This window comes from Papilio xuthus, unplaced genomic scaffold (genome assembly GCF_000836235.2).
Source record: "Papilio xuthus unplaced genomic scaffold, Pxut_1.1 DF826961.1, whole genome shotgun sequence".
NCBI classification, from domain to species: Eukaryota; Metazoa; Arthropoda; class Insecta; order Lepidoptera; family Papilionidae; genus Papilio; species Papilio xuthus.
In genome coordinates, this window is record NW_013531688.1 from 5,264,076 (window position 1) to 5,283,468 (window position 19,393).

At 34.0% G+C, this 19,393-nt stretch overlaps 1 protein-coding gene across 1 annotated transcript in view; it reads right to left on the reverse strand.

Moving 5' to 3' along the window:
* pros (homeobox protein prospero) overlaps positions 1-19,393 on the reverse strand; it is an 87,254-nt gene that overhangs the window by 54,319 nt on the left and 13,542 nt on the right. Inside the window, exon 3 of the mRNA XM_013315534.1 lies at positions 2,557-2,616. The gene's annotated coding sequence lies outside the window, so the exon portion shown is untranslated. The remainder of the gene's footprint in view (positions 1-2,556; positions 2,617-19,393) is intronic.

Consider the following 19,393-nt stretch of genomic DNA (forward strand, 5'->3'; position numbering starts at 1 on the left):
GCTCGATCAAAATTTTTAGAATTAGTTTTATGAAATGTAAACGATGTAAATTTTAATATCATATTTAACTAGGACAAGGTATTTGTGCAGATTTCGAACGTGAAGAGTTTAAATAGAACTTGAAAAGTCTTTACATAGCGACAGGAATTTTTAAATCTATAAGTTGAATATTTATGAATATTTTCTAATTGTCAGTATGTTGGTTTACGTCGATGTCAGATTAAAAATTTACAATAAAGAGAATCATGTTAATTAGAATTCTCAAATTAATCTCGAAAGAAATCCGCCGTCTGTATTTGTATGAAATTTTTTAATAATTAAGTATGCATATAAAACGGCAAAGAACTAGGTCAGAGTAAGTCAACTGGAACACGACTTGTATAACTGAAGCTTAACTCTGGTCAGTGAAGTGGGTTCAAGAAAGAACAGAGTGTAATGCCTGTTATATATTTTAAATAGAACTTACTGAATTTCGTCTGTCTGATGAAGAATACCGTAGGATTCATTTAAAGTCGTTATAAAAGAAAAAGGGTTAAGCTTCGAAAACTGATATTTAACAAAAGGATTTGTTTCCGAACTTCACTGATAGAGACGGTGGGCGGCGCGGCGCGGCTTAGGCGATGATCAGAAACTCATAACTGACACGTCAGTTTTATCGGAATAGGAAGTTGGGCCATGAAATGTTGCAAAACCGCTTTTACAACCAACCTTTTTTTTTGCTTCTTTAAATGCTCGCATCATTTTTCCAGGCTTACATTCCTTTTTTGAAAAAAAAATAAAAATTTCATTCGTTTTTAATACGCCAAGTTGTAGAATAAGGAGTGAACTTTTTTGCACATAAAAATATGAATGCATTTTAACTCTTTCATCAAAGACTGGTCATTTCGAAAAAGAGTTTTTAAAAAACGAATGTAACGCGAACAAATAAATTAAACTAAAGTAGCCAGTTTGAATAAACCAGCCAGTATTTTTATTTAATTCAACAATATAAAAAAAAAGTTGATTGTTTCAGACGTATTGTTTTCGTATAGCCGGTGTAAGCATAACGCCTCAAATTCACATAACTGTTGTGCATTGATACGCGATAGCATCGCTTTCGGCGCAGCGTTCGATATTCAAAACTGCGTTGTTCTTGATTAATGTTTCGCTTTATCGATATTTACTCTGTGTACGTTCGTGCTTATTTGAAAAGAAAAATTAGAATTACCCGTACCTTTAATTTCCTTTTCTGATACTTTCTTTGTTTGCAAATCTTACTAATATTATAAATGCGAAAGTATACATGGCTATTTGTTAGAAGGTATCTCCGGAACTTTCCACGGATCTTGATGAAATTTGGCACAGACGTAGAACATAGTCTGAAAGAACATATAGGCTACTTATTAAGTTTTTTTATTCCGCACGGACAAAGTCTCGTTTTACAGCTAGTGATTAATAAAAGTTCTTCGCTAAGACGTACATTTTGTCAACATAGAATAAGAATTTCTATAATAAAAAATGTACCATTTTAACAAATAAAATACGTTAATATTTTTCTCCCATTTATAAAATGTGAGCGGTTAAATTGTCCGTTATCAAAATGTACACAGAACGTAATTGACTATATGGTAAAGTTTTTTTTTGGTAGTCATCAACTGGGTATTGCAGGCAACACTCGTTGTTAAGTCAACAGACGCACCGCGAAAATTCGTCCGCTCAAATATTCACAACTTTTCCGAAACGAAGGGTCCGCCTAAAAACTGACCGGACAATAATGTACTCTTTTATACCCCTACATCGTTTTTGCAAAGACGTAACAGAGGGGATGATAGACAATTAAGCTAGATTTTCGTGTGGAAAATTAAATTTGACAACAAAAAAAAGTTATAAACGAAAAAACGTTTGTTTTCTGAGACTAAATATCTGTATAAAACAAACCGTCATCCTTGACATCTTTGACAAATCATTTTGGTATTAGAAACCTACGGTTATTATTTCAAACATCGTTCAGCTGGTATCAATATAAAAAGTATTAAAAAGTTTTTATTAATTTTGTAGACAATTTACAAGTCTAACTAGTCAAATGAAGCAGTCTATAAAATCTTATGAAACTTCACTTAACTAAAGCTCAAAAATACCGTCGTTCTAAGATAAATACCTACAAATCTGATTAGCTTTGATATTATATATCAAATTCATGTGAACTCTGTCAAATAAGTGAAGCGCGCACGTCTGATTGTTGTAAAATTCATGCACTGTCCACCCCGCGCCTGCCAGACACGGGCGATATGTGAAATAACGCATTTAAACTGGACGCAGCCAGAACCGCCGCAGACCGGATCGCGTAAGTCAATTTACATTCTGCATGTTCTATTTTCAAATCATTTATTTTATTTTATTTTTAAAAATGTCCTAATTGCCAGTATTATCAGGCATTGTCCTTATTTGAATCGTTTTTGTTTTTTTTTATATAATATTTGGAAAGTTGCTTGTTGATAGTTTTGTAAAAGATGTAATTTCAATTAAAATATAATTTTTTTTAATGATTCTTATCGTCAATGTCTTAAAAGTTCTTACCATTAATATGTTTTTCAACTCTTATCCGGTGCGAAAATTGCCAGTGGCCCTCTGATGGATCTGTAAAAAGAGAAATAACTTTCATCAGAACAAAAATAATTGAATATCGTTCCCCAATAACAGTCGGTGATAACATCAGCTCCTTTATCACCTTAACGTGATTAAAATTTTGTCAAATAATAGGATAGCAGAACCTATTCTTTATAATAAGACGACTCCACACTTCCACTAAGACTTTTCCAGAGTAAGGCTGGCTACACACGATGTTACATTAGCCGTTTAGCATCTTATAAAATGGGTCTTACAAACACACCTAGTTGTCTAGTGTTGTACTAGATCACTTATCGATAAAGTATACTGAAGTTATCGTAGGGATCTATAGGGGTCGCCACGTGTGGGCCCACCCGGCGCGCGCGCGTGCTCACCGATCGATACGGCGAGTTTTTTCTTATGATACAAGTAATCATTTGGCACCCGTATGAAAGATAGATTTTTTTATTTTTTTGGAACCCCGTGAATTATTGAGGATTCGATTAATATCCACAAATTGTAATCGAAAATGTCTTATTTTATTTATTTATATTTTTGATACGGATAGATAAACACCTTACGATTTAATAAGTGGAATATGATGGCTTATTTAAATAACTAGCTGTCGCCCTTATATCCGTAGTAATAAGTAGCGTATATGTTAGTCCTGACTAAGTCCTACATCTGTGCCAAATTACAGCGGGATCCATTCTGCCGTTTTGGACATATGTACCTTCTAACAAATATCTACACAAACATTCGCATTTATAATATTAGCAAGACATAGTATCAGATTATATTGAGAAAGAAAACATATGTTCTACAAAAGTAATTTTTGCTACCAATCTTACTAATATTATAAATGCGAATGTTTGGATGGATGGACGGATGTTTGTGCGGAAGTATATCTGGAACGGTTTAACAAATCTCGGAAAATAATCTGTAAGAACAGATAGGCTACTTATTAAGATTTTTATATTCCGCGCGGACGGAGTCGCGGGCTACAGTTAGTTGTATATAAATTTTAACAATTTAATTTATCAACAACAGATTGAACAGACGAAACTGTTAAATTCTGAGATAGCAATAAATTGAATTAATGTACAAGGTGGTAATTTTGGGTGTACAGATGTGATGTTCCATGCAAACTCCAGGTGTGTTAGGCGTGCGCTTCTATTGATCTTTTTATTGCACCGTTTAGTCATCTACAAGAGGCTAATTGTGAAGTGAAGAATAGTCCTTGTGGAACGGAAGTTGTTAATGTGCCTTACTAGCGGTAAAGTGGACGATAGAAGATAATTTATTGCTTAAGCCCACTACAGACGTAGTTTTGAGTTGAAATTGTAGGTGTGTAGCGGGCTTTATGTGTACAAAGTAACAATTTCAAATGTGATTCACATTGTAAGTACAAACATTTTTATTTGGCATGTAAAGAAATTATTCATTAGTAGTTTACTGTAACACTAGCTGTTGCCAGCGACTCCGTCCGCGTAGAATTAAAAGAAACTTAATAAGTGTACGTATGTGTTCTTCCACACTATGTTCTACATCTATGTCAAAATTCACCAAGATCCGTTCAGCTGTTCCGTAGATACCTTCAAACAAATATATATCCATCCATCTAAGCATTCGCATTTATAATATTAGGACGATACGTGAGAAACGGGATTCTTACCACGATTAAGTTTGAGGTCCCGACATTTGGACACACTTGCGCCATGATCACGGATTGACTGTCGTAGCGCGATGGTGTGAATATTGTTAAAGATAGTCGTATCGGTCTACCTTCTTCCTGACGCGGCGACGACTACTACTATCCGCGTTCTCACTGCACGTTAAATCACTGAGTTTTTATAGGTAAAATTGTTCTTCAATAATACTGTATATGCATTTTCATTTAAATTGTTATACTACAAATGACATTTAGAAATATCATGTAGGATAGCAAATAAAAGTAATTCGTGACATTTTAGATGTTGACTGGATCAACTTTATGTGCATTCGAAAAAAGTATTTTTTTTATAGTTTCGGACAGATGTGTTAATTCTGATTTTTATATGAAAATCAAACTATTGTATTTGATTTAATTGCTTTTAATAGTATTAAATATACGATTTCAGAAGTTTGTCCTTTATCTAACTTTGCTTTAATCTGTCTAATGTATCTTACTATTATTATAAATGTGAATGTTTAGATGTATGGATGGATTGATGGATGTTTGTTCGAAGGTGTTGCCAGAACGGTTGCATGGATCCCGCTAAAATTTGGCATAGATGAAGAGCATAGTCTGGAGGAACACATAAGTTACCCGTTTAGTTTTTTTTTTTATTTCTGCTCAGAGTCGGGCTACAGTTACTATTTAAATAAAAGCAATTATAGAAATATTAACATACTGACATTGATATAAGTCGCAAAAGTGTCGCTACAAACCCGTTTTAATGTAACTTATTATGCGGGTGCTGGTTGCAATTGAAGGAACGGTTCTTAGGCGACAATAATAGAGGTTTGAATGGCCCTACTTGGTCCAAATTACCAGTACATATGTACGAGTCTTCCCGCATCCTTGATACCCTCGGGACACGAGTTATGGTTTTATTAAAGTTTTGCGGAACTTGTATTAACTACAATAAAAGATATATTAATATTTTACAGAATATAATATAACTTTTATGTCATTATTAGCGGCTTAATAATATTAAAAAAAACTGTATAAAGAGTGTTTATAAAAACACAATAAGTTTAACTTAGAAAAAATAACTAAACCGCTTTAAAGAAAAAACATAATTGGTAGTATCATACCTTTATTATTCAATAATTTGAACCATAGGCGTAACATTTCAACGATTATAGTTAAAATAACCCTTCATTTATCACGTCATCGGATACCGCGGTTCAGGACGCGACCTGTCAAAGTATTAAAAAACAAACCATTGTGGTGGTTAAGGCGCGTTCACACGCCCACTTAAAGACGGGTGACGTCGACGGATGTGACGTAAGAAGTCAGTTTGAATGGAACACACATACGCTTGTGCAACACGTCTTACGATTGTAGAGACACCATATCACACCTATTGTGAGTACAATGAAGGCAATGAGTACAAGAATTTGGCAAGGATGTAGAGCATAGTCTGGAAGAACACATATATGCTTTAATTATGTCTTTTTTTATTCCGCGCGGACAAAGGCGCGGCCACAGCTAGTTTATTAATAAAACTAAAGAGAAACCAATAGTTTCTCTCGATCACATCTCGCATTTATTTCTTGTTGCTATTTATACAAAAATAAAGCTATCAGCTGTATAAAAATAAATGCGTTTTTTTAATAATAGGATGAACAGAGGGATCTTATTTTAAAAAGAAAGTATTTTATTTTGTTTCCAATTAATATTGCTTAACAATATTGATATAAAACAGTTTAAATAAAAAAAAATGTTGTGTTTATCATTGTGTAATTAATTTGGCAAAATTGTAATAAATGTTGCAAGTAAAGTTTGAACTAGATGTTAGTATCGTATCAAACAAAGATCATAAAAATGGAATATTTGCTCTGTTGTGCTAGCGTGGGTATAAAACGTTGTATTCCAAAATCGGGAAATCCCACAAAACAAGAACGCGAAGCAACACTAGCCGGCGGCATGAATGAACGTACGCTACGCCGCGGCGAGACAGCCGGCATTGAGATTGACGGCGACAGACCGACCGACAGACATGCTGCACGCCCGACATACGTCTAATTGAACAATTCCTGCACCGGAATGCCGAATTAAAAACTCGCCAAACAAACTATACAATCTAATGACCATTCGCACTTATATTTGTCACACATCAACAAGCCTAGAACAACTGGACTGAGTACGTCATTTCCGAATTTTTAATTCGACATTATGAATGACAGGAGCATTCGACCCAACGCCAAAACCATAATACACCGACCACTTTACGTGTGCCATTTGAAAACTTTTGGACAGTGTATTGTAGGCTTTATTTCAAACTAACAACACGTATTGGTTGTGAATGTGTGGAGTTTAAATACAGGAGTATCGGTATGGAGTTTATTCGGAGGGGCGCGGGCAGGTGTGTAGCCAGATGTCTTGAACAAATTGCCGCGCCATAAGGTACGTGTGGACACACCCTTAGCTTTATCGGTCGCTTGGCGTGTGCCAAGTTTTAATTTTATGCTTGATTACTGGTGTTCGGGGGACCACTAATTAATGGTTACGAGATGAATGAGGACTGTGCTGGTGAAACTGGTTTTTATTCCATTATTATAAGAAGTTATTGTCTTTAACATTATTTTAACGAGATAAGTAACAATTCTACTTTATAATTTTGATTACTAGTTTATCAAATAACTGCCTACGAACATAGTAAAAAATCCATTTGTAAATAAAAAAAAACTACCAGTTGTAATAGAATATTAAGAAACTTGAAGGTAAATAAAATCTTTGTAATTTAGTTTCAATATTAGAACAAAAACATAGACAACAAACAATACAGGATGCTTCAAAAGAAACATTACGGTGTTCTTGAAAAGTGAACAAAAAAAAAGCCGTATCCTTTATTCTATTTCCATGTACATTGTCTTTGCCGGCAGTGTCCGGTCCACAGGTAATCAAAGTGGGGATAGCCTATCTCAGTGGCCTTTTTGATTTGCGTCCTTTGCCTTGCTTTTATCTCTCTTGTTTCATATCTCAATAATTGGTTTTCGTTTTACGTACAGACGATGCTTTTTAAATGAATTTTTGTGTTTTTTTTTACATTCGATTACCGATCGAAAGTACGTCAGAGATATTGCATTTTTTATGTTTATTTGGTAAAAAATGTCATTCCGATATGAACTCCTGTTTTACACTTTACAACTATTATACATTAAGATGTTTTCGTTTATTACTAGCTAAATAAAATTGCATATTAATTTTGACGTCAATAATATGACTAAATAATTATATGTCTATTAAAATAAATCAAATTTAAAGTTTTATTTAAAAGAAAATTACGTAAAAAAATTGTCGTATAGTACATCGGATTACTATTAGATAAATAAACTAACAAAATAAACGTTGCCTACTCATTGCTTAAGGGTCGTTTGGTGGAAGTAAATTATTGAATTAAACTATATTTTTTTGTTTTGAAAATAAGCAATTATTTCGATTTATTTCCTTTATTGTATATATAAAATAATAATGAACTGAATATAATAAATAATATAATATTATATAATAATGTAGTATTCGTAAAAAGTTTAATAGCGTTTAAGATTATGGGACAATAACTTAGTAACTTTTAATGAAATTATAATAATCTTGTTATTAATATTTTGAACCAGCAATATTTTGTAAGAGATGTGAATGTCAATTTGACAGTTCGATGACGCGTTCTAAATTTGAAATCAACCGCCAGAAGCGCGTCTGCGCTGGCGCTGGCGTCGCGTCGCCCCGCACGCACGCGCAACCCCCGCGAAAGGTGCGCGCATGGGGCATGGGGTCCACCCCTATTATCTTTAACATTTTGAAGTCTGTTTGCAAGATAAAGGAAAGGGGAACCGGGGGGTGATTTTCTTTATTCTTCACCCGGATTTATTATTATTTTTTAGATATTATTACTGTGATTGTCGGCGCGACGCGTGCGCATGTGTCCCTAAGAGGGTCCCCTCTGAACAGAAATGAGCTGTAACTTAATGCTCTTACTTGTTTTGTATTTACTTTTTTGTATTGTTCGAGGATTATTGGAAGTTACATTAGTGGTTCCTTATATGGGATGCATTATTATTATATTTGCGATAAAATTATAATCGTACTACAATTAATTGAAGTCTTCAGAGCTTTTATTCAAATACAACCATAAACAAACCAGTGTGAAACATAAATAAGTTACAACAATCCATTCAGCAAATCTATTGAGCGATAAAATCAAACGAGACCTTACACCTTACGAGATATCCCAAAACCTAAACAATAATCAACCCTGTCAAGAAAACATTAAAGTCTAAAGTATCTTAAACATCACTTAAGGTTGTAAAGTCGTCTTACATGATATAACAAGCCATTTAAAGTCTTAAAACCATAGACTCAAGACATGTTATCGTCTTAAAGCTGACACAAAGCACGTGTTATAAGATTGTATCGCTACACATGCTGTTTGATCCGGCGATTTAATGTACTTTGTGGGCGTATCAGATGTCACGAGTGAACACCGTGGCGCCCGAATGTTTGTATGCCAGGTGATGACTTTTGGTTTGGTTTTAAAAACTATTATAACGCTTCCGCATTGAGGTGTTTTTTTATTTTATTTTTTATTGTCATTTGTAGAGCGTGAGATATCACTTTTCTAGCAAATATAGGATTCACTTTTATTTATTTTCTTCAAAAGTTATGGCACGAACAATTTTATTTTTATTTTTTTAATTTTATGCGTGAATTATATTTTCCTTCCGGCCAGTATTGTTCGATAAGCTTATTCGTGTGGCCGTATCGATTCGATACACCACTAGCTTTGCTACAGAAAGCGCACTCAGCGGCAGACAATGCTTACTTTCGCCCCTCACTTACTTGCCACCTTTGACCCTGCGCTGGCGCAGCTGCGCGCCAACTAAGATGGCTACCAGTAGGGGTGGCAGGCGATCGATAAAGTTTGCTATACTGTTATCTTACTAATAATAAAACTTTGAAGGTACAAAGGGCCGTGCAATAGCTTGATAACGATGCGATAAAGTACTTTCGTTTAAATTTCGAACGTTCTAGATAAAACAGTTTTTTTCATAATAATCTTCTATCGGGTATATCATTCTTCCTAGAAATAACCGATACTGTTCTAAGTAATCAATTCTATTTAACTTTGCAATTCTACAATTTGTAATATTTTTGTTAAGACTAAATTAACAAAGATCGTTTACGGTTTACCCATATTTTATTATAAGCGAAACTTAATATGATTTTGAAAAAAAAAAACATCATTCATCATACGCGAAACATCTTTTGGCGATGCGCACGCGCACGCAGATGCGTTCCGCAGCCGTGCAAACATTGTGCGTTATTTGGAGCATCTTGCCATTATTAATTCTATTGCAAACTTACTGTTATCATATAAAAGGTTATTATTATGTAAATATTATTATTATCACACTGGTTTTTATATGAGCCCTAATTATTTCTCTATTAAATATCTATTTATATGATTTCTTCGGTTTAATTTGACTATATGAATTATAAAAGCAATATAATTCGTTTTATCTTGGTATAGTTTCTTAATCATTACATTTATTTAAATCGGAAAGCTAGTTGCTGTTTTTAACTAACTTAAATGGTACATACGAGTACTTTGATTTCTAAGCAAGTATTACCGTGATACTTCAAACCAATTGCCCCACTTAGTCTTAGTTTAGGTTATAATAAATGTGTGCACTAAGGGACTGTCTTAGTTATCAATTTACGACCAATCCCTGCAGTAGAGAATATGCGCACCAATCAGTAACGATTCTGTCTTATGTTCCTAAAGAAACGAAAGAACCTACGGAGCAGAAGGCCTAATTCTAGTTTAATTTTCTATCTCATTCTTTTCTTATGAGGATGAGATAGAAAGACGATGAAGATTTGACAGTGGAGGTGATGCATAGTAAGGTGATATATTCTCTTTTTGAGCATCTCCTTTGGCTTCGCCGTATCTGCGAATTAAAATTGTAGATATACGATCGCGTTAGAGTTAGTGAAGTGTTGATTTTGTTTCATAACAAGCTGATAAGATGACGTATCGCACATGCGTTGCTTACAATGGCCACGCGACATTTCGCCCCAGAATAGAGGCAAAGGTGCATTCCACCCCTTTCTACTCTCCTATTATTACACGTAACAATCGATGAATCGAAGCATCGTATATTTAAATTCAACACAAGTTTCGCTCGACGCTTTAAAAGTTTAAACAATAGTTTGACATGGGTATTATACGCCCAAGATATTTGGCTGTTGTACTACGCAACATTTCCGATTGGTAGCATATTCTTGGTAATGTGAAGTTAAAGAGTTTAAAACTCTAGAGTTCTTTTTTTAAATAATGGTTCTATATGAATGGAATGAATTAATTGGAATATGTCATTAGAAGAATATTCCCAAATACCGCAATAATTCGATTTGAATAGTCTGTTGTTTTCAATTGTCAAATACAAAAGCTATTTTACATCCTAATTACATGTCTTTTCTATTTTTTTTTTGGTAGGAGGTTCATCAACATTCGAAACAATCAAAAGAACAACAGTTACAAGCCTGCCTTTGTGTAGGAAAGAGGGAAAGGCCTCTAATTCATGTCAGTATTGAGGCGGTATTCATGAGTGAAAATTGATAATACTGACTTCAGCCGGCTATAGGTCTAAATAGTAAACTTATTTGTTTATTCTGATTGCAGTTGTAATATTAATTCATCTGATAGCTTATGTCACCGTACGGTTGTGAATTTCCTTACCTTATAACCGGACTGGGCAAATTATGTATTGTCAGATAATTGTGAATTAGACGTATTACTAACATATTTATCGATTGTTTATAAACTGTCTGGGCCAGATTTGAATTGATAATTTTACATATATATTAAGTCAACATTTAAAATATTAATAATAATAAAAGAAATTAGATCCTGCGTTTGATAAAATAGTCATTTGTTTAGTTTACAATTTACTACAAATTAAACTTTAGTTAGATTATCGACTGTCGAAGTTTTTAAATGATTGGTGACATATATATGTTTAATCAAGAATGGCGAATAGCAAAAAATCTTGAACCATGCGGGTCTATGGACCATGTATCACAAGGTGTTCTTGCCTCTAACAAAGGGCTACCCCGGGGAAAGGTGCGGTAAAGTAGGTCATCTTAAGATGTTCTTTGGTCGACATATGTTATGTGTATTATTAATTTGCCTTAATTATATACACATCCTTTGGTATTAACATTTATTACTTTACTATTATTATGTCTGTGCAGACCTCCACTTCCCATCCTTTCCTTATAAGAAACAGGGTGGGAAGGGAAAGAGGACTAAATTAGACTTAAACAAATATGTTTAGACGCTGTATTAATTTTACGTCCTGTCTACACATTTGTAGCGTTTGATTTTATTATTTTAAATCGCTAAATATCGTTCAAACGTTAGTCTAATTATTAAATTGCTATAAAGTTTAGATGCTCTTTAATTAGTTATCACCCTAACTTCAAACTTTCACACAATTATGCCAGTATGTCACGATTTGCACGCTCTAATCGATGGTATAAAGTGTACATCACCCTGTTTTATTTATTTGTTATACAATATGAACCCTTATGTCCACATCATACGAATTAAATTGGTGTACAAATAAAGTAAATCGGATATTTTGTTACCAAATTCTAACATAACCTCTACGACTTATAAAGCAATATCGTTTCATGGGTCCAAACAAAATGGTTACGTATAAACAAAATGTGCAAAACTCACTTATTTTGACTCTTATTACCAAATAATAAGGTTCATATAGAATAAAGTTTATGATATGGGGATTGTAATCCCTGTCGGTTCCCATAGTTCGCCATATGTTTGCACAGTCTTGAGGGTCGAAACCGAGAAACCCATGACATTTGGTGTTACCCATAATCAACACTTGAAGGCTTTTTAATGGGACAATTTAAATGTTACGTATGAATAAATTTAAAATGATACTTTATTATTATGCCTTGTTTATCTACTAGCTGTCGCCCGCGACTACGTCCGCGTATAATAAAAAAAAATCTTACTAGGTAGCCTATGTATTCTTCCAGACTATGTTCTACATCTGTAGCAAATTTGATCTAGATCCGTCGAGCCGTTCCTGAGATACCTTTAAACATCCATCAATCTATCTAAACTTTCACATTTAAATAGTAAGATTTTTGTCACACATATCGTTCATGTCAATAAGTTTATTATTATATATTTTTATTTTCCATATTACTATTGAGTATTTGTAGTTAATATAATACTACAAACAAAATAATAATAACTATGAAAAATATGAATATATTAAAAAATATCTTATCCTTTCTTATAGGGAAGTCGACATTAATCTACAGTTGATGAGCGCGACCGACAGTCACCAATAAAATTACATAAATCACGGTGCCCCTTTCAATTAAACTGCATACATTCAATACGCTACGGTCCAAGCATAAGCGAAAAGCGGAAGCGTAAGCGGGAGCGACAAGACTAAAACTTTGTCGGTAACAGTAATAAATATGCTGTTTACGTTATCTTGCGAACTTTCCAATTTTTATTTTAAATATTACAACTTGGCTCAACCAATTCGTTTACTCAATAAAAACTGTAGTATAGAGATCCAAATTATAATATTCGTCCATCAGAAGAAAGGTACCGTATCTTAATCAAATATATTCGTTTAAAATATATTATAATCTCTGTTTTGTCAAAGAATTACAGGGGCGACGATATGTTTTATATAAAGGGTTTGGTCTCAGGAATCCACGGTTAAAGTACAAAGCCATGACTTTATAATTAAAGGCATTAATAATGTTAGACATATATTAAAATCGCTTATAACTTGTACCGTATGCGCGCATACAGAAGACAGGAAGCGGTAGGTACACAAGTAGCTCACAAAAGAGATGAGCGGAAAACATATAATTACGCTATCACATGACGGAGCGGAGTCGAGCGCGTGGATGTCGCGGATGTATGAAGAAACTCGCACAAGTGGCTCACTTGTTGTTTCCTTTGCGGATTCAATGGCACCGTGTTTTAATGCGCATTCGTCAAGTGCTTTAGGGGTCTCATTGTGATTGTACTCTTGTTCGTATGTTATATTGCTATTGTATTAAGCTTTTGTAATATTAATTACAACGTACAGGTATCTGTCCGCGTTGTCATCTTCATTTGTCTTCTACTATATATCTACTGCTGTTCTCGATTATGTAAACTGCCTACGTAAACTTACATAAATAGATAAATTATATTTGAATATTAACTTATCTTCTCTAATATGCAATGTATAAAAACAAGAAATATATTTGATGGTATGGCTTCTAGAAATTTTATCCTACTTATAGAAGGAAATAGATATTATCTTCTTTGAACCTAGCTTGTAATTTCCGAATGAATTATAAGTATTGAATGTCCCATTTAAGGAATTTCCTTGTCATAACAGCGTCAAGATTAGACTTTCTAAATCTTACATAACATCTAAAAGAATTTTGTTCCACTGTGTATAGTAATACAAAAAAATAAGATTAAACATAGTTCCAATAGATGGCATTTCGACTAATTTGTGCTTATATAGGAAATGTTATGCGAACAATGTAAACACAATCCATAAACGAATCTCCCCTTTACCAGCGCAATACAAATCAGTACAACGTCGCGATGACTAATGTAATTATTACACCTGACCGTAACAACGGGAAATAAAGCATTTAGTGTCGGTTTACATGCGCGTATCATTTTGTCAAATTCTATTCTATTTGTTTAATAATATAACTTTTATTATTAAATCTTACTAATATTATAAATGCGAATGTTTAGTGGGATGGTTGTATAGATAGTTTGAAGGTGTCTCCGGAACGGCTGTATCTTGATAAAATTTGGCGTAGATGTTGAACATTGTCTGGAAGAATACATAGACTACATATTAAGTTTGTTTTTTATTCCGCACTGACGGAGTCGCGGGCGACAGCCAGTATATTGTAAATTCTAAATGAGTAAATATAATCAGTTTTAATCTTCCAAATTAGTTTTTTTTATCGCAACGGAATTTTTGAAAAAAAAACTGACCACATTATTTTAAGATGTAATTTCCAGAAATTAGGTGTTATTCTATTCATAATAAGTATTTAAAATGATGTAACTACGAGTTAATAAATCATCAAAATGGAGTACGGTCATATAGCACGGGGCTCCTCGGTGCGTGACTTAGAAGCCGGAAACGGATAGTATTGTGCCGTTTCCGTGAGCACGCCTGCTTCCGCCGCCCGCTCGACACTTACACCTATCGTTAGCTGCGATCTTCTATAATTTATGATTGATTCGCGATGTTTATTTAGATGCGGGTTTCAATGTACAAAACAAAAGATAAGCTAAAATTGATACGGTTATTCAAACTTTTTTTTTAATTTTTAAGATGTGTTTCTAACATTGATCGGTGTTGGGAAATTGTTTTAATATGAAGTTAAGGTTCCGTACATATTTTAATATGATTTTTACTCTTATCAATGGTATTATAAAAACTACCAAATAATCTTGTTTGTTTCTGCAACTCTGTGTTACTTTTAGCGCAACATAAACTTTACAAAAAACAAATTAAAAAATAGAAACACAAAAATACAACCCGTCAAGTTTTGTTCACGCCGGTTTACATTCAATTTTTGTCCCAGTCAGTTCCCTAAATAGTGAGAGCAGTTCACCAAAAATATTATTGTCAGCTTTGTTTTTTTTTTGTCAAAAATAATAAAAGACTAAATAAGGTTGGTATCACAAATGCAATTGCTGCACCACTCAGACAAAACAAAAACACAGGCCTAGTACACACGTCGCGAAGCGTCGTCAAATTGGAAACAAAAGGAGGAAAAATGGAATGGAATGAACAATCCCGAAACATGCCTCAAAAGTTCATCGAGTGTCTAAATTCGAGTGCTCGTTTTGCCGCTAATATGGATTCGAAAAAAAAAATATCAATACCATTCGTTACCTTGAACAAACAAGTGGATGGCTGTACCGATTGCGTATCCTTTGCCTAACTTTTTTTTTTCTTTACTTGCAACTGTCATTGTTACACATGTGATTCGTATTGTCTATGAATATTTTGTTATAACATTGATTTTGAACATTTTCTTTTTTTTTTCGAGCACCATTCAGATTTTTATTCATATGTTTTTATATTTGGATGTATGTTTTTTTTCGTTTTACTAATAAATTTCAAATAAAAGACAATATGACATAACAATTTCTATAAAAATGGCACATCTCCCTTTTTATTTTTCATTCGATTTATTACATATTTGCTGTCGCCCGCGACTCCGTCCCCGCAGAATTAAAAAAAATCTTGATTAGTAGCCTGCGTGTTTTTCCCAACTATGTTCTACATATTTGTTAAGCTTCATTAACATCCATGCAGCGGTTCTGGAGATACCTTCTTAGAAACATCCACGCATCCAAACATTCACATTTATAATATTTGTAAGGTTTAGCCGCCTGTTGCAAAATAAACGAATGTCTAACATTTTTAGGTTAAAAATATAACTGTTAAACTGTTTTAGATGAGAACTAAAAGTAGCAAGGAAATCAACTGACGCAATGCCTAATTGTGGCAATTTACCTATTTTGACGCATGGAAAATGACCGGTCGCTCGGAACATACATGTCGTTACTTGTAACATTTCTGTTTAAAGTAAATGATAACTATGGTTTTATTTAATTATAAAATAACATCAAGGTTAAGTATTGAAGCATCGTATCTTTGACGTCGCGGATCCTCAACAGCTTAAGTACCGGCGCCGCGGCTCGGGAAATAAAATCAAAACGGAATCCGCAATTCTTCAAGCAGTCATTATATTTAATTAATAAAGTCGTTCTCATCACGTGAAAGAGTAATTCTAAACCGAAATAGGTTAAACAAAGCTGTGTACGTAGCTCGGTAGAGACGGGCCTCGCGGCGCAAGCCAGCCGTGGCTGAGCCCACGGCTCAAACGAGCCAGCCGGCTAATACGGCCGCATCTGCACCGTAATGAGCCACTCAAGTACACCCCTAACTTGTTTACATTGTTTCTTTATTGTGTTTTTTACCCGGCTCTTTCTTTCCTGACGATAACGAAATGATTTTTCCCCCGCAATAAAACGAAGTCTCGCGTCAGTCGGGTCTTTGTCTTTTACGCGATTTATTTTTAATTAGTCTAGGTCCGGATGAGCTCGGGCATCACGTTGTCGGCTTTGATATGTGCCTCGCTGTGGCGTTTCGCGACGTGTGGGCGAAGATTTCGCGGCCTCTTTTTTTCGCTTGTCTTTTAAACGGATCTTTTGAGCGAAGCGGGCCGGTTTAGTGGCGTACTTTTCGTTTGTTCTATTTTCGAAATAATTTCGCGTTTGTTTCATGCCAGCGATATGAATTTGTTTGTGGCGCGTAAGCTGTGGATTAGCTAATATCGCAATCACGAAAAAGGTTTTAATGCATCGAAACGCACTTCGCATTCATAAGGCACGAGCATCGATGTATGTATAGTTCAGCTCGCATACGAGCCAGCGAATAGTTTTCTTACAATAACATTTTTAATAAAGGCAAGCAATTACGAGCGCAACGTCACAATCCGCACGAGCTAAAGTTGGCCGGGCGGTACAGCTGGTAACAAAAGTGCTCGGCGGTACACTCGCCAACAAAGCGGCTAATCATTCCCATATGTGCGTGGCCCCGTTTTGCACATTGTCTGTACCCTGATTAAGAGGATTGTCTCCATCGTTCCTCGGATATTAAAAGCGTGTCTTCCCGATGCGCAAATAGGTCTAGGAATTGTTCGCACAGATGCACAATTTGCACTAGATAATGCGAGTAAAATGTGCCTCTATAGGGAAACTTTCGCGGCGCGGTTTTGTTTCTATTATTGCGAACCTTTTTTGTGTTCCGGCTTTGCGTTTTTTTTCATGACGATCTTGTGATAATGCCTACGGTTACTGTTTAACGTCAGCGCTGGTTCGCTTTTCAGTTGTTTTTTTTTTACTTTAGATATACGAAGTAATTATTTTTACGCTCTACATGTTAGTAATCGCGAATCTATTGTCTGTCGGTACGTGCGTTTTATCAAGCTGATGTAAGGTAAGTTTGGTTAGTTCAGAATGCGAAGCTACAGACTGGATGCTCAGTTAACTTGAGGATTTTTTTGTACTCCGAACATAATGGCGGACATAAGGGATCCTATAATAAGGGTTTTTTTTGATGTTTTAAATGGAAAGAACAAAACAATAATTAACCTTTGAAACGTGAATGAAATACAAAAAAAAGCAAGCAACGTTAAAGTGTAGATATATATACGATAGCATTTTATTTTCTTATAGGATTCATCACCATTAAGACTAACTAAGATTTAACTTTCGATACAATAATACATTTTGTGGCTTAGATTTTCTCAAAACCTGTAGTTTATAACTCTAGCAAGATAAGCAATAACTTAATAATGCAAGTCATTCTGAGGTTCATAAAGTAAAAGTTGTAAAATTGTAAAAAGTAACATTAAGATTCTAATCTTAAATATAAATGTTCTTACACTTTCACCGGATGTTGAAATAAAAAAAAAATCTAATTCGAATTTAAAAAGGGTTGAGAGGGCTAACTTCTCTTTATATAAATGTTAATAAAATAAATAATAAATGAAAGAGGTCTTTATTGAGTGAGAAAACTTCGAAGACACTTCAAAAGGGCCCTTGAGTTTCCTTAAGGATGTCTTTGCGGAGAGATTAAGACAAACTCAAGTTAGGGTTGTCACTTTAGATGAAGAAAATTAATATAATATAAATGATACGCTGTCGCCCGCGACTCCGTCCGCGCGGAATAAAAAAAACATAATTAACCTATGTGTTCTTCCATACTATATTCTATATGTATGATAAATTTCATCGCCATCCGTTTAGCCGTTCTGGTATCTACCTTCAAACAAACTTCCATCCATCCATCCATCCATCTAAATATTCGCATTTATAATATTAGTAAGAAGTAAGATATACGTATATGCTTATAAATTCTAAAACAATCATATTTAAAAGATTTTAAACAATTTTAGGACATATACGTACATTAATAAAGCCAATTATCTTATTAAAACGTAACATACAAAAAAAAATGGAATTTAATAAAACCAAATTGTATACAACATTAATCTTCTGAACACGTAATTTAACCAATAAACATGAATTAACAATGTTGCGTGCAAGTAAAACAAAGAATGTGGCGTAGACAAGTAAACAAACGATCGTGAACCCTAACCACCCCACCGTCTTAAGGAACACCGGGTAAACACCGACATAATCGACTAAAGGTCTTACTACAGTACAAAGCGGAGCGATTAGCGGAAATATTTTTTTTTAAATCATTAAACGTAACTAAAATAAATAGTTTTATATTAGAATCAGAATAACTGTATTGTGGATTTTCAGTTTTCTTTTACCATTCCAACTAAGCTCTAGGCTTGTGCTAGGATATGGTTTGCGACAATAGTCGAATGGCGGGATTCGAACCCCCGACCTCGTGATCGGAAATCCATACCCTTAACCATTAGGCTATTGACTCATTGCCAAAACATTTGTACAAAATATAGTGCCATCCTTGTCATTCTTTTTGAACAAATTGAGATGGTATGTTTTAATATAATTGTTTTATAACTTTGCAAATTAATATTAATGGTTAAGACAACAACAATCAAGCTTTTTTTAGCGTAAATAAGTGACTCGAACGTTGCTATAAAAACCTATTTGAATTCTTTATTTTTCTCGTCTTCATAAAAAAAATATGATTTTTATTAACTATAATTTAACGATAACGTTCATAAAATAAGTAAAATTATAAAATAGTTAACGTTAACTTTGTTTTTAAATTATTAAAAATATATTTTATCTTGATTTATTTTATTGAAAAATCTTTTTTTTTATTTCATTTCTTAAAATCTACTAAAGACGTACCTTAATTCTTAAGTGGTCTTTTCTGCTTGGGGGAGCGCGACATATGCCCTTAAATGTTGCCCGATCGTCGTGGGAGGGTTAAGATTTGATGTTCGATACAAAATGTTCATAACCATAACAATTAACATGCTAATTAGTACATTTTA